Raw genomic sequence first — 17,261 nt, 5'->3', positions numbered from 1 at the left:
GATGATCTGTTCCTCTCTACTGCTGATGCTGCGAACTCTCTGCCATATATGCGAGCCAGGAGAGATTTGCATTGTTAAGGAGGCCTGCAGTCTGCTCTGCATGTGTTAAATGAGTGAACACTGGGCGTGTCTGTTCAAAGCAACGGCCAGCAACAGCACTGGCCTTCTGAATCGGTTAGCATCCCAATCACGTGACTCCAACCAATGCTCTCCAGCCTCTCCTGGCATTATCACTCTCATACCATGACTGTTTTTTTTTGCCTGCTACAATACGGCTCCTATTYGGTTTCCCAGGACACAATGTGACCATCAGCTACTTTAATAAAGTCACTGTGTAAATACAGGATGTTCACAGATCAGGTCACAGTTACCACTAGCTACCAGATCTTCTTCATACCTCTTGGGCTTGTAGGTGTAGGGCTGTGTACAAACTAGGGGTGACATTTTGACAGGAGGRAGAGAAAAAAAATGACCATAGCATTTCAAATACTCATCACAGCATTTAATTCAAATGAGTGACACAGTAGGCCCTACTGCAGCTTGTGATAGCGTCGCATGCTTCGCAAGTTACACACACGAGAAGTGTTTTTGGTGTCATTTACACATTTTTGCATTCTCAAAATGAGGCCCTTGGTCCAACATGGTATCTGTGTAAACACGACAGGCACTGGGAGGACTGACATAACGTGTCTCGGGAGAATAYTGAAGTGTGAAGTTTAAATTTAGAAACTAGAGACTTGGCACTGCATAACAAAAAAACACCAGATGCCAATTCTTAGAGGAGCCATTAAACAGGTCCTGTAAACAGCCAGATTGTTTACTTATGTTAAATATATCTGTGAACGTCACGATTCAATTAATACATCAAGAGAATTGGTTTGTTTTTCCACATGGGTACAATTTGTACAGGATGTAAAAAATAAAAAAAAGTTTAAAAAAAGGATTATGCTGTTATGAAATTATAATTTTTTTTCATCAAGTGCCACATAGATGTGCAATAAGATGTTGGTCGCTTAACTGTTTTGTGGCAGAAGATAAAGAAACCAGGGTTTGCACATTAGTCTGTGTCTGTGTGCATGTCTACGCATATTTAAAAAGTACATGTTTGTACATCTTATATACAGTATATAAAAACTCACCTCTTGAAATTAGTGGATTAGTCGTTTTTTTGGGCTATTTCAGCCACACCTGTCGCTGACGTGTGTAGAAAATCGAGCACACAGCCAATCTCCATTCTACATCGGCAGTAGAATTTTCACGAGATGTAATGTAATCCATAGAATGTGTATGACAGTTCAGACTTGCAAAGGCTGCCTGCGATGGATTTGTTATTATAAATGTTTATACTGGTCATAATGGTCACAGTGTGGTAGTCTTTTCGACATTTCATTGAGCAAAAGTATTAAGGAAGTAAAAGCCAGTCTATAAAAAGCACCGGTTGTGTTCAGTGATTGAAGCAAATAAAAACGCCTGGGCTATTAATTGTAGTTTTACGGTATAACATTTTTGATTTGGCTMATTTTTCAATATAATATACTCTACSGGCATATCAAAGTTCCAGAATGGGGATCAAAATTACAATCTGGTTCTTTGAATTTGACCTGTGAAAGCCTAACACTGTAAGATSGTATTTCATAACTTCGCTAGTCCTGTTGGCAATAGAGCAAGCKTTCAAATGATGCCCACCTGACCCTGATTGYRATTTATAAAATGGGCTGTATTTGGATTTTGTAAACAACAACGGTAATTGTGTGATGGCGAGGATGCAGRGCTGTGTTCCATAGAAAACAACTACAAGTGTGCTTCCTCYGGTTCCTCAACGGCACARCTAGGAGAGCTCATGTAATCTCATTAGGTGCACACTTTGGAGAGGTGTGTGGTCACCAGTTAGTGCGGAACTGGTGCGTTCAATCGCTCTTTAAAGGATTCCTAGGTGTAATAAATATATGTGATAAATATGCCAACTTTGATCAATTATTATGCTTTTAGATACAAAATGGCAAATATGTCAACAATCCTTCCCCCAAAAGACCATTCTAGTGATTACATTTTGAGAAAATCCCAAATATATATATATATTATTTCTGGTTTCATGAGGAATCACTCAGAATGTATTAAAGGGAGAACCAAGATTACAATGACTCACCAAGGGGAATTAAACCACCGACAAACAAACCAGGCTAGGCATAACCAAGCCGAGTAGTTGGCCTTTTTATGTGGAAGAAAGAAAACACTTTCATTCTACAGCTGTATTTGTCACCTCTACAATGGGACGGCAGCTAGCCTAGCGGTTAAGAGCATTGGGCCAGTAACCGAAAGGTCGCTGGTTCAAATCCCTGAAATCCAAGGTGGAAAAATCTGCAGTTCTGCCCTTGAGCAAGGCAGTTAACCCAAAACAACATCTTCTCCCCGATTCTCAGTAACAATATTGTCAGTCTGACCCTAAAACAAAATTGTCATTTTCAGGACTTTTATTTTATTTCACCAGGTAGGCTAGTTGAGAACAAGTTCTCATTTGCAACTGCGACCTSGCAAACCACCCTTAAATGTGATTCATGTTCACACACAGGTAAAGATAGGTCAAGCCCTTTCACGGAATAACTCAGAGGAACTTCAAATGTGTGAACAAAGGTTTAAAAAAAATAGTACTGTAGCACATCTTGCGGTTTTGCAAAATAACTCAGCTTTCTTACTCACACACTGAAGCATAGGTGTGAAGTAGTGCACACTGGGAGTGGTAGAGCAAATAATGACAATTACTGTCAAAACGCATATACTAATGCACAATCATCACAACCGAAAATAGCTATGATTTGCAGGTATCAGATCAATGCAGTAGCTCTCTCWGTGAAACTCAACCAAAATTGCACAGCTCTCAAATTGCCACTTCAGCACCGAATTCAGGATATGCCAAATGCCCAACTACATGAACAGGCATTCTGAAAAGGAATTGGTTGGAAATACATTCCGTGGTGTTTTTCCACAACAAGATTTTTTGAATTGCAGAGATATCCTTAAAAGCACCCTCCAACACGTCACACAAAAGACCRTTATGAATTACAGTGAGAAGTGTCATTTCATCCTCCAAAACATGTAACACAAAGCAGGACCGTGTCTAGCTCCTAGAAGCAGAATAAGTCAAATCAAACAATGATTTTGCTACTGTGTTTTTTAATGACTCCGTCATTTTTCATGCTCATTGGGTCACTATYGTGTTATACATTGAGGTCCAAAAGTATTGGGACAGTGGATTTTTTAAAAAGTTGTTGTTTTGGCTCACTTGGGATTTAAAATGATACAATGACTATGAGGGTAAAGTAAGAAAGTTAGACGCACAAATATCAATCATTCCCCAAAAATAATTTTAACCTCCCCTGTTATTGTTATAGTGAGAGGTTGTCATGTCTTGGGGGTATGGTATTTGTGCGTCTAACTTTCTCACTCATCATTATTCACGATTCATTCAGGATTATCCGTAAACATGGTACAGTAGCAACCACATTAATGTAGATGTGTTTAGAAACATATTCTATTCTTATTTACAATAAAAGTGACTCCAAAATGGTACAATACATTATTGACCATTCATTTCTATTGAAATAATCTGAAACACGACCAAAACAAACAGAAAATGCATCCAACAAATGTGTAGTCACAAGCTTGATGTGGTGATTGCGTGCTATGAACATGGGACCAAATACTAAACTTTTGACTACTTTAATACACATACAGTTGAAGTCGAAGTTTACATACACCTTAGCCAAATACATTTAAACTCAGTTTCTCACAATTCCTGACATTTAATCCTAGTAAAAATTCCCTGTTTTAGGTCAGTTAGGATCACGACTTTATTTTAAGAATGTGAAATGTCAGAATAATAGTAATGATTTATTTCAGATTTTATTTMTTTTATCACATTCCCAGTGGGTCAGAAGTTACCAGACACTCAATTAGTATTTGGTAGCATTGCCTTTAAAATTGTTGAATTGGGTCAAAYGTTTCGAGTAGCCTTCCATAAGCTTCCCACAATAAGTTGGGTGAATTTTGGCCCATTCCTCTTGACAGTACTGGCGTAACTGAGTCAGGTTTGTAGGCCTCCTTGCTCGCACGCCCTTTCTCAGTTCTAACCACAAATGTTCTATAGGATTAAGGTCAGGGCTTTGTGATGGCCACTCCAATCCAATACTTGTTGTCCTTCAGCCATTTTGCCACAACTTTGGAAGTATGCTTGGGGTCATTGTCCATTTGGAAGATCCATTTGCGACCAAGCTTGAACTTCCTGACTGATGTCTTGAGATGTTGCTTCAATATATCAACAACATTTTCCATCCTCATGATGCCATCTATTTTGTGAAGTCCATCTGTCCCTCCTGCAGCAAAGCACTCCCACAACATGATGCTGCCACCCCTGTGCTTCACGATTGTGATGGTGTTCTTCAGCTTGCAAGCCTCCCTCTTTTTCCTCCAAACATGACGATGGTCATTATGGCCAAACAGTTCTATTTTTGTKTCATCAGACCAGAGGACATTTCTCCAAAAAGTACTATCTGTGTCCCCATGTGCAGTTGCAAACCGTAGTCTGGCTTTTTATGGTGGATTTGGAGCAGTGGCTTCTTCCTTGCTGAGCAGCCTTTCAGTTTATGTTGATATAGGACTCGTTTTGCTGTGGATATAGATACTTTTGTACCTGTTTCCTCCAGCATTTTCACAAGGTCCTTTGCTGTTGTTCTGGGATTGACTTGCACATTTCGCACCAAAGTATGTTCATCTCTAGGAGACAGAACACGTCTCCTTCCCGAGCGGTATGACGGCTGTGTGGTCCCATGGTGTTTATACTTGCGTACTATTGTTTGTACAGATGAACGTGGTACCTTCAGGCGTTTGGAAATTGCTCCCAAGGATGAACCAGACTTGGAGGTTAACCATTTTTTTCTGAGGTCTTGGCTGATTTCTTTTGATTTTCCCATGATGTCAAGCAGAGGCACTGAGTTTGAAGGTAGGCCTTGAMATACATCCACAGGTACACCTCCAATTGACTCAAATTATGTCAATTAACCTATCAGAAGCTTCTAAAGCCATTACATCATTTTCTAGAATTTTACAAGCTGTTTAAAGGCACAGTCAACTCAGTGTATGTTAACTTCTGACCCACTGGAATTGTGATACAGTGAATTATAAGTGAAATAATCTGTCTGTAAACAATTGTTGGAAAAATGACGTGTGTCATGCACAAAGTAGATGYTAACAAACTATAGTTTTGGCAAGTCGGTTAGGACAAGAACTTTGTGGAGTGGTTGAAAAACGAGTTTTAATGAATCCAACATAAGTGTATGTAAACATCCGACTTCAACTGTAAGTAAATTTAAACAAATACTTTTGGTCCCCTAAAACAGAGGGACTATGTACAAAAAGTGCTATCATTTCTAAACAGTTCACCCGATATGGATAAAATAACCTCAAATTAAAGCTGACAGTCTGCACTTTGACCTCATAGTCATTTTATCATTTCAAATCCAAAGTGCTGGAGTACAGAGCCAAAACAACAACAAAAATGTGTCACTGTCCCAATACTTTTGGAGCKCACTGTATTTTCACAAGCAAACATCTCTCCCTCACTATTCCTAATGAGAAGTTGGCCTGGGACAGTGTGGGATGTTATCAAGTCTCCAGACAAAGGGGGAGAGAACAGGCACCTGGTTAAATAAAGGTGAAATAAATCAATAAAAAATATATTTTTAAAGGCAGCAGGGGCAAACRACCCTCATCCCCTCACACATCCCCTCAGAGCTCTGTACCAAAACAGCTAGGGTGAGCCTGGGGCTACGACATCTTAGCCAGGATCTGAGAGCCTCGCATGGGATCAATGAGCATTGGCATCGATGTGCTATGGAGGATCTACATATAGGCAGGAAAACACTCGAGACAAGCTGCTATAGAAGAGGCAGCCTAAGGCGAGGGCACAAGCATTTTTTTGCAATGCGGCATAGGGATGGAATTCTCTGTGCGTGTACTATACCAAATCAGCATGAGTCGCTCTCCCAGGAGGAAAGCCTGCAGAGACAGACAGTGTGAATTGAAATAAATGAGTGTGCTTCAGTGTTTACCAGCACAGGCCCTGCTCACGAGTCAGTGGGCCATCCGAGTGTGACAGGTGTGGTGCCTGGGCCCAGCACAGAGCGGTGTGATGGATGGACACCCAGACAGCTGCTAAACATCTCTAGATCTACACGTTGCCTGATGCGTCGCTCACTGACCGATTGCACCCACGTAAATCTCAGGTCTGGTCAATGCGACACGATAAGCAAGAGGCACTGGGGAAGAAACAGCAGATTGATCATTTTTTTTCTCCATCTTACCTTGTTTTTGTAATAGGTGAATCCTTTCTCTGCCTCCTTTTCGTTTAATCATGTCCTTCTCCTGCAGACCCATTTCCCTCCTGCCTTCAGCCAGATGAGTAGGAGTCTTTATTGAATAATGGCTGTGTTTGCCTTGGCTTTAATACATATGATCCCCAGTGTGACCGTCCCTAACAACAGAGTACTGATGGATACTTTAAATGTGCTTTACAGCAGTGGGCCAACATTGGTGCCTTTCTGTTGGGGTTGCCATTTGTTTCCATGGACTACCAGGTACCTGCATAATGTATTATCCTGACAGGCTGACATCCTGTTTTGTATCTCTAAGGGCATGGACTACACTGGGCACATTTWGTTTAACAGCACAGTTGGAGTATTCTGCCCTCCTGTCGGTCACACAGTAACAGTGATGTATCAGCGATAATACTGACAGTTGCAATGTAACGTTACACTTCCCAGTGTGGGAGCTTAACYGAGATAGGACAGCTTTGCCCTCTAAGAACACACTGCAAGTTCACACAGTATCACTATTGTCTATTCTTCCTCCGACTATGACGTTTCATTATCAGCCTATTACACAACTCACGGTGAYGCTTGACGCACAATAACCATGTCATAAACAAACATGCGCGAGTTTACCACAACGCCTGGGCTAAATCCATGTACAAACTCACGCAGGAGTTTGCTATCTAAACTTCCTGAAAGAAGAAGCGTCTTACAATGCTCACTGCACCGGCTTATGAATTGTTACTGGTCGAGACAGACAAACTGACTCAATACAACAGGTGTTGTACCTAGGATATCTTTATTCTAATTTAAACATGGGCTACTCCCAGAGAGCCACACACTCTCACGTCCAATGTGTTGCCACATCCTGAGACGCACTAGCTCTGACGACAATGAATCAGACCGGCCTCTCTCTATTCTCCAGCTCTCTCTATTCTCCAGCTCTCTCTATTCTCCAGCTCTCTCTATTCTCCAGCTCTCTTGCTCTCTCTATTCTCCAACCTATGTTCCGCCTATGTGGCATCTTAGCAGCCCCTCAGGGTTCGCAATGACTGGCAGGTATTTTGGGCTGTAATTTCCTGCTTCTAATAGGTACCAATCAGATACTCCGCATCATTCACCTCTATTAACGCAGCTTGTTTTGTTCAGTCATCTCCAATTTCCACTCCTGGATTGTAACAGTATCCTTCTGGATACAAATACAAATCAACCTTAAGTGGTTCCTCAAGAAAATAGCGCAGTGACCCACATGGGATTTTAACCAATAGTGTTTTGTTGGTGACAAGGCCCTCCGGACTCTGCACTGCTCCCTTCAACATAACGCCTCGTATTTCCTTGTGCACTGGGGACTTACGGAATTTAGCAACTCAGTCCAGTTAGTAAGCAAAGTTCAACAGAGACAAACTCCCAGAATGAAATAAATAAAGCAAGGGTCCCTGAAGGTGTAGAGAGAAACAAATATCTMAACAGTGACCTTTATTCCTCTTCATCATCCAGGGAAGCGATCCCCGTTTGGCTGTATGTGCAGCTGGCATGCGGCTGAGTCACGCGTCAGGCCTGATTAAAAGCAGCAGTTCTCTCCGGGCAAGCCCTATTTCTTTCGCAGGGCCAGGAGTGCAGCGGGCCAGGGCCACTATGYTCAGTCTGTGGACACGACCTTGGTGGGGCATGATGGCGCGAGAGACCCAAGCCAGGGCACCACAGTGTCTACAACCCCATCAACACACACAAACCACACGCATGTTATCTCCAATTGGGCTCATCATTATCTCGAGCCCTACACCTTGTCCCCCCCCCCCCCCCTATTGGATATTGACTGATATGCTTTGACTGAAATTTCTTGTCGAGAATCAAATCTACCTACAAACCAAATATTGCTGCATCACAGTTGATTTTCTAGAGCCGTCAGAAATAATACACATGTTGAAAACGGGTGTATATCAGATACCAAAGTAGTTTTGGAGATAAATCATCAAACTCTCCTAAAATATTCCTAAAACAAAAATCCCTCTATGGCAACAGTCCAACGCTCAGTTTTCCTTATTATACATATAGCAGAAACCATTACWGTCAGATGAAGGCTGTGATCAAATCAGCTCTACTGCATAACAGCGCTGGCATTATGAAGCAGCCATGTTCCTTAAGACAACAGATGGTACAGTGTTCAATGCAGTAACATCCTTAGGGTGGTAAAGACATCCAGCAGCTTTCCACATACAACTGGTGCTTAAAGCTTTGTTCAAGAGCTGGGACATTCATTCGCTGTTCACAAGTGTAGTGCTGAAACGAGATACCATAGCACTGAGCAGAGCAGCCTTCCCTCTTTCACAAGCTTTTAGATAGAGATGAATGTAAATAAGACAGCAGAGTGTTTTGCTATTGCTTGGATTTACTGTACGGCAACCGAATAAGAGACTAATGAAAATAAGCTTATTCTTTCCTCCTGCTCCTTAGACTAAACTCATTCCCATCAAGATGTCGATTGCCACTGGCCATCTAAGACAATTACAAGGTCATCTCTGTCACGTCTAGACTGTTAATTTGCACCCTTCTCCCGGCAATTAAAACACAAGCACTGGGCAAGAAGACATGTCATTAGTGGACTGTAAGGAAGCGAATGAACCTGGGGCAAAGAATCTGTCGTAAAATGTTCCTTCACAAATCCAGCAGTTATACTGACCTCTTCCAGAGCCACCTCCTCACATCATCTATATGGCGTGTTATGATATGTCCAGATAATGSGATTGTTGTGTTGTTTTTATACTCAAGCTGCCCTCCTGGCCAGGCCTCTCTCCTAAAAAGAGATWCGATTATTTTCTGAGGTGATAAATGGCTAAAGAAAGGATATCATTGTAGCGGGAATAACAAGCTTCCTTTCTGTCCATCGGCGTGAGTATCARATAGTAAAGAGGTAGCCTCTGTTTGAACAGGTCTGATTATCGGAGCTGCAGGCTACACTCGGCCACTAAATCAGATGGTCCATCAAGACGGATATCAAAAACACAAATCAACAGAACATATCTGTAAGCTATTTAAACATAACATTTAAGGCCTCCCGAGTGGCGCAGTGGTCTAAGGCTGTGCCACTAGAGATTCTGGGTTCGAGTCCAGGCTCTGTCGCAGCCGGACGCGACCGGGAGACCCATGGGGCGGCGCACAATAGGCCCAGCGCCGTCCGTGTTAGGGGAGGGTTAATGAGCATTGAGTGGGCATTGTGTCAWGAACCAGTGCGCAGCTTGGTTGGGTTGTGTTTCGGAGGATGCACGGCTCTCGACCTTGGCCTCTYCCGAGTCCGTACGGGAGTTGCAGCAATGAGACAWGACTTACTACCAATTGGATACCACGAAATTGGGGAGAAAAAGGGGTAAAAAATGATGAGAAAAAAATACATAACATTTAATCATTCTGCAAGTCTTATTGATCATCATAGAAGCTAGTCTGGCAGTGTCTGGAAGTTCCAAGTATACAGTGCCTTCGGATAGTATTCAGAACCCTTGACTTTTTCCACATTTTGTTACATTACAGCCTTATCCTAAAATTGATAAAATACAAAATGTTCCTCATCAATCTACACACAATACCTAATAATGACAAAGCAAAAACAGATTTTTTAAACATGTTTGTACATTAAATATCACATTTACATAAGTATTCAGACTCTTTACTTAGTACTTTGTTGAAGCACCTTTAGCAGCGATTACAGCCTGGAGTCTTCATGGGTATGACGCTACAAGCTTGGCACACCTGTATTTGGGGAGTTTCTCCCATTCTTCTATTCAGATCCTCTCAAGCTCGGTCAGGTTGGATGGAGAGTGTCGCTGCACAGCTATTTTCAGGTCTCTCCAGAGTTGTTAGATCGGATTCAAGTCCGGGCTCTGGCTGGGCTACTCAAGGACATTCAGAGACTTGTTCCGAAGCCACTCCTACGTTGTCTTGGCTGTATGCTTAGGGTCATTGTCCTGTTAGGTCAACCTTTGCCCCAGTCTGAGGTCCTGAAAGCTCTGSAGCAGGTTTTCATTAAGGATCTCTCTATACTTTGCTCCGCTCATCGTTTCCTCGATCCTGACTAGTTTACCAGTCCCTGCCGCTGAACAACATCCCAACAGCATGATTCTTCCACCACCACGCTTCACTGTTTCCTCAAGATGTGACAATTGGCATTCAGGCCAAAGACTTCAATCTTGGTTTCATCAGACCAGAGTATCTTGTTTCTCATGGTCTGATAGTCTTTTGGTGCCTTTTGGCAAATTCCAATAGGCGGTCATGTGCCTTTTACTGATGAGTGGCTTCCGTCTGGCCACTCTACCATAAAGCCCTGATTGGTGGAGTGCTGCAGAGATGGTTGTCCTTCTGGAAGGAACTCCCATCTCCACAGAGGAACTCTGTCAGAGTGACCATTGGGTTCTTGGTCACCTCCTTGACCAAACCCCATCTCCTCCGATTGCTCCGTTTGGCTGGGCGGCCAGCTCTAGGAAGAGTCTTGGTGGTTCCAAACTTCTTCCATTTAAGAATGAAATGAAGACTAAGGAGATTATTGTGGTSTACAGGAAAAGGAGGGCCGGGCACCRACGGGGCTGTAGTGGAGCAGGTTGAGAGCTTCAAGTTCCTTGGTGTCCACATCAACAACAAACTACAATGGTCCAAACACACCAAGACAGTCGTGAAGAGGGCACGACAGAGCCTATTCCCCCTCAGGAAACTAAAAAGATTTGGCATGGGTCCTGAGATCCTTAAAAGGTTCTACAGCTGCAACATCAAGAGCATCCTGACTGGTTGCATCACTGCCTGGTACGGCAATTGCTCGGCCTCTGACCGCAAGGCACTACAAAGGGTAGTGCRTACGGCCCAGTACATCACTTGGGCTAAGCTGCCTGCCATCCAAGACCTCTACACCAGGCAGTGTCAGAGGAAGGCCCTATAAATTATCAAAGACCCCAGCCACCCCAGTCATAGAATGTTCTCTCTACTACCGCATGGCAAGCRGTACCGRAGTGCCAAGTCTAGGACAAAAAGGCTTCTCAACAGTTTTTACCCCCAAGCCATAAGACTCCTGAACAGGTAATCAAATGGCTACCCCTCTTTTTACGCTGCTGCTACTCTCTGTTTATCATATATGCATAGTCACTTTAACTATACATTCATGTACATACTACYTCAATTGGCCCGACCAACCAGTGCTCCCGAACATTGGCTATCTGCATCGTGTCCCACCCACCACCCGCCAACCCCTCTTTTACGCTACTGCTACTCTCTGTTCATCATATATGCATAGTCACCATATCTACATACYACCTCAATCAGCCTGACTAACCGGTGTCTGTATGTAGCCTCGCTACTTTTATAGCCTCGCTACTGTATATAGCCTGTCTTCTTACTGTTGTTTTATTTCTTTACCTACCTATTGTTCACCTAATACCTTTTTTGCACTATTGGTTAGAGCCAGTAAGTAAGCATTTCACTGTAAGGTTGTACACCTGTTGTACTCAGCGCATGTGACAAATAAACTTTGATTTGATGACCTTCAATGCTGCAGACATTTTTGGGTACCCTTCCCCACATCTGTGCCTCAACACAATCCTGTCTTGGAGCTCTACGGACAATTCCTTAGACCTTATGGCTTGGTTTTTGCTCTGACCTGCACTGTCAACTGTGGGACCTTATATAGGACAGGTGTGTGCYTTTCCAAATCAAATCAATTGAATTTACCACAGGTGGACTTCAATCAAGTTGTAGAAATCTCTCAAGGATGATCAATGGAAACAGGTTGCACCTACTTATGTAAATAAGGTATCTGTTTTTAGTTTTTAATACATTTGCAAAAATTTCRGAAAACCRGTTTTTGCTTTATATTATTTTATACTAATACAAATGCTCAGAGAAATTCACAGGTAATAAAATMCATCAACAACAAAAATGTCAAAATTATTGGCACCCATTTCAAAAATTCCAGCATTGACCTCTTGCAAGGATAATGGCATAGAGATTTTTTCTAAAATGTTTATGAGATTGTAGAACACATTGGGAGGGATCTCAGACCATTCTTTCCAGATCATTGAAATCCTTCTGTCTGCTCTTTCAGACTGCCCTCTTCAATTCAAACCTTAGGTTTTCATTGGGGTTCAAGTCTGGAGACTGAGATGGCCATTGCAAAATGTTGATTTTGTGGTCAATTAACCATGTCTTTGTGTATTTTGATGTGTGCTTGGGGTTATTGTCTTGCTGGAAGATCCACTTGAAGCCAATGTTCAGCTTCCTGGCAGAGTCAACCAGGTTTTGGGCTAAAATGTCCTGGTACTTGGTAGAGTTCATGACGCCGTTGACCTGAAAGTAACAACAGCGAAAATCCACTTTTTTAAGCWGAAAGATGACGCCCAGAGCTTRCCCATGATGTCGCACAACGATTTAAGTCAATAAGTCGTCGTTTTAGTCAAAGTATGATATATTTGGGCTTGAAGTGGGAAATCCGTGTCAGTGCCATAAGTTTCCTCAAATGAGATGACGTGCAAATACTTTTCAGACTACGTTTCTTTTCAGRACTGGGTATAATTTGAATGTTACCACCCACCARCATGGCATTGTTTTTTAATCAGAAACACCTACAAAGTTCTCCCTCTTCGCGAGTCGCGACTGAGCTGAGCCAAACAGCCTTTCTACTTCCACTAAGCCATGGAGCAAATAAAAATTGGATTTACAAACTTGTTGTTGCACGCCCACTTTTTTAACCAGACAACAATCATAATCCATTGGTTAATTTGTTCATTTTCACTTGTTTTTTTTCCTGGTCTGTATTAAAAATATAACATTTTATAAATAATAATTGAATGATAGGATTGCATTTTTCAACCCTGCCTCCCCTGTCACCCCAAGATGAATGGTTTTGAACACTAAAGTTCTGCTTTGATTGCTGCAGCTAGGAAGCACTACTTAACTACAAGTGTCTAGTCTATAATGAAAAGGCACAGAAAGAAAACGCAAGGAACTCGTTAATCTACTGCATTTTGTTGTGCCGTCGGTACACTTGTATTGGTGTTTCGTCCGCTCAGGSTGCTGTTACATATCATTGAGGGGCATGCTATCATGGGCAAAATCATTGTAGCCTTTCACTTCCCCTGTGGGAACCATGAGCACGGGCTGTCTTGGCTTTGCTGTTCCGCAGCCGAATAGCCCATCAGCAGCCTACCAAAGGTTACACCTTGTCCATTACAATGTAATGTCTAACTCGAGTCGTTCACTAGTTATCCATATTCACTTTTTCTATGGCGGATTCGCGGCCGCAATAACAAGGGCCCCAGGACAAGTGGAAGCAAAATAGCCCCATAACATCCAAGATCCACCCCCATATTTTACAGTAGGTATGAGGTTATTTACTGCATGCATATGCATCCTTTTTTCAACCCCAAACCCACCACTGGTGTGCGTGGTCAAAGAGCTCTRTTKTCATGTCCTATGACCAGAGCACCGGTTCCAATTCAAGTGCCAATGCCGTTTATCAGACTCCAGGCGTTTACATTTATTGGTTGCTCTCAATAAAGGCTTTTTTATGGCAACCATTCCAAAGAGGCTAYTGGCACGGAGGTGGTGTTTAATTGTAGATTTGGCGACCAGAAGATGCRCCCAAGTTCTGTAATYCTCCAACTTTGGCCCTTTACATTTTTTCTTTGCCTTCCGAACCATCTTTCTCACTGTGCGTGGGGACAATATACACACTTGCGTCCAACACCAGGCAAGTTTACTACTGTTCCAGTGGTTTTAAACTTAAATGTTGCCGTAAGTGGTATATTTTTGCTATTTTTTGTACCCATTGCAGGATTTATGAAGGTCAACAACATTTGTCTCTATTTGTGAGCTCTTTGCCTTTTCCCATGGTGATGGATGACAAAGGGATTTTACATGTGTTACCTCATTTGTATACCCCAGTGAAACAGGAAGCCATGGAAAACCACAATACAACAAAAGTTAAATGTTAATGCAGATTGAATATTTTGGATTGATTTTTAAGAATCTTTAAGGTGCCAATAATATGTGCATAATCTTTTGGAGAGAAAAGGTATTACTTGTTAAACAAAATATATTTATTTGAGCAATTGTATTAGTATAAAATAATATAATTTAAAAAATTTGCATAAAATATAGCTCAGTATTTTATTTATGTATTTTCTACAGTCATTTTCCCTCATCTTTATGAAGGGTGACAAWAACTTTGGACCTGATTGTATGAATGAGTGAGGCCCAATGTTGCTGTCAGTGTCTCTGCTGTGACCCACCCTGGATAAGTTTGTCCACTGGGGTGTGAGGTCCAGGTGTGATGATGCTGCTTCATTCAAGTTGCAATGCAGACGTTTTTATCTCAATATCAAATCATATCTCRGTAACAATTAAGTACTTTACTGTGTTTGTTTTCAATTAGAAAGGGGGAAAAAATTGCTTCTTAGAAAAGGGCAATTTCTCAAGCAAGAATGTTGCTAGGACTGTCTGTAATGACTTTCCGAACAACTCTTACACTAAAAAGAGCATTATCATAATTTTCACAACATTATTCCAACCATTATTCATAAAACAAATTAGTGCTGTTTTTACATCCCTTCCAAATGAACCTTTTGTGAACTGCTGTGTTAATCATTTCAAGTAACAGTGGACCTAATTAGTGAGAGAGAGTAGTTGTGGGCCTTTGGTAAGAAATCACATCGCAGGGTCTAGGACAGGGTCCTGCCTGGAGTGACCTTGTGTGTTTAAGTTCAGTTACCTTTCAGAGACCGGGAGATGCCCCCAGGTGGACTGCGACTATGGAGTCTGTGTGTAGCCAATGGCTGGATCAGTAGCTTATTTAATTCCAGAGGAAACAAACGTGACAAAATTACATAACTGTCATTAATGGAGGAGCTGTGCCTCATCTACAACACTGAGCACCACCTTGACAATAGTTACACTGAGCACCACCTTKACAATAGTTGTCAAGTGTTAAACGACCCAATGCCTACAACTGCTTATAGGCTACGCTAGTAATAAAGTCTAATTCACACCATTCATCATTGCGTGATGTGAGCCAACAGACAAGCTATCCCTGCGGTCAATATTGCCACTTCTACTACCCATGCAATGAGACGAATGTATCCTCTCCCCTATAGGATTTTGACTATCCTCTCTCCTCAATTGATGCTGCTGTAACCCAGACAATGCAGAAAGAAACCGAATGACTCGGAGAAGCCCTCATTTATAGCATAAACATAACGCATGTCGTATTACTTGACGACAGTCGATGATTTTTGTCGATTGGAAAGCAGCAACATTATTATTGTAGACTAGTGCAGACAATCACAGGTCTGATGATAGCGAGGTCCATAGCCTAGGCAACTGCAAAGCCATACCACGGGTCGGGGAGTCTAGGGGAACAACCTTTACTATAAAACACCTGAACCAATATTKAAATGTTTCTTTATCGAGGTCATTCCCCATGGAAATATTCAGTGGTCTTACCTGGCCATTATTCTGTACTCCAACACCCGATACACAGACAACGTGGTTTGTTAGAATTATCCCGGAGTTCGCGGCAGAATTCYCGAGGTTTTGAATATTTAAATAGAGCATGTAGGTGAAACGCTGCAGACTTCTTCGTCTTCTGGAAAGACATGCAGTTATGAACCCAGTCGAACCCCCGGAATCCCCGCATTAGACAATAGTTGTCTTCCTCCACCGCATTGAAGACAGCAGCAGAATCATCACTCCCCCCCGACTCAGCGGTGCTGATGGTTCGGTATTGGGTTGAGGGCGCGGTCAACGGYAGTTGACCAATCATGTGCACTCCCAATGAAATGTACATGTGCATTGCCATGGAGGACAATCACAAATGTATTGGGTTGAACCTGTAGTCCCATCTTTCTCATTACCCTGTCAAATACATAGCAACATAATTGGGACATTTTAGTGATGGATTTCACCGAATTTSATTGATTGAATAGTCAATTGAAGGACAGGTGTAATGGTGGGAGGAACTTCTGAGCATTTCGGGTATATAACTTAACCAGTGCTATTCATTTTTTTTCTTCTTTAAGCCTATTGTATACCCTATTTCACATGCTAAATAGTCTGCTTTCATGTGTATAAAAGCTGCACACCTGATAACTGGCCTTGGACCTAATCCAAGCCCTTTATTTTCTCTCTCAGCTCCATAAAGCTGTAAATGCAGTGTGACAACACCATACGGCTTGACCATCTCCCTCAATAATAACCTTGCTTGCGTTATTAAAAAACCGACCACAATATAAATAGGACTAGCCCTTGTGAGATGGCTTCAGTTTTCACAGGCCAGTAATAGCCTACAGGATACCAGAGGTGGAGTTACTATGGTGACAAATCGTCAGCTGACACCAGGTAGCCTACCAAATTSGAAGTTGACAGGAGCCAGTAACACCTGAAGGTTACAAGTTTGCAAAATTAGTGGTTCAAATAAAGACGGCACAAAAGTACTAAACATTATTTCTCAAACTGAATATCTACAAAAGTCCAACACAACAAAATGCTCTAAATTGGAATCTGTTTGAAAGACAAAATTATTGATTTTGCTCTATTATAAAATATAAAGAATGTTTTTTGCAATATGAATAGATTTCAAATGATAGRCTATTATAAACTGGGTGGTTCGAGCCCGGAATGCTGATTGGCTGACAGGTGTGGTATATTTAAGCAATAAGTAYAGAGGGGGTGTGGTATATGGCCAATATACCACGGCTTAGGCCTGTTCTTACACACGACGCAACACAGAGTGCCCGGATACAGCCCTTAACCATGGTATATTGGCAAGTGTAAAACAACCCAATGCCAACATCTGCTTATAGGCTACACTAGTAATAAAGTCTACCCGGGGTATACAGACCGATAAACCACGGCTTTCAGCCAATCAGC

General features: G+C 42.0%; 1 pseudogene; it reads right to left on the bottom strand.

Annotated features, from left to right (window-relative positions):
• LOC111951075 (neurexin-2-like) overlaps positions 1–16,072 on the bottom strand; it is a 146,641-nt pseudogene extending 130,569 nt beyond the window's left edge.
• Between the last annotated feature and the right edge of the window lie 1,189 nt (positions 16,073–17,261).

Source organism: Salvelinus sp. IW2-2015, linkage group LG23 (genome assembly GCF_002910315.2).
Source record: "Salvelinus sp. IW2-2015 linkage group LG23, ASM291031v2, whole genome shotgun sequence".
In the NCBI taxonomy this organism is placed as follows: domain Eukaryota; kingdom Metazoa; phylum Chordata; class Actinopteri; order Salmoniformes; family Salmonidae; genus Salvelinus; species Salvelinus sp. IW2-2015.
Note: the sequence above shows the minus strand (reverse complement) of the source record. Positions and strands in the feature narration are given on the sequence as shown.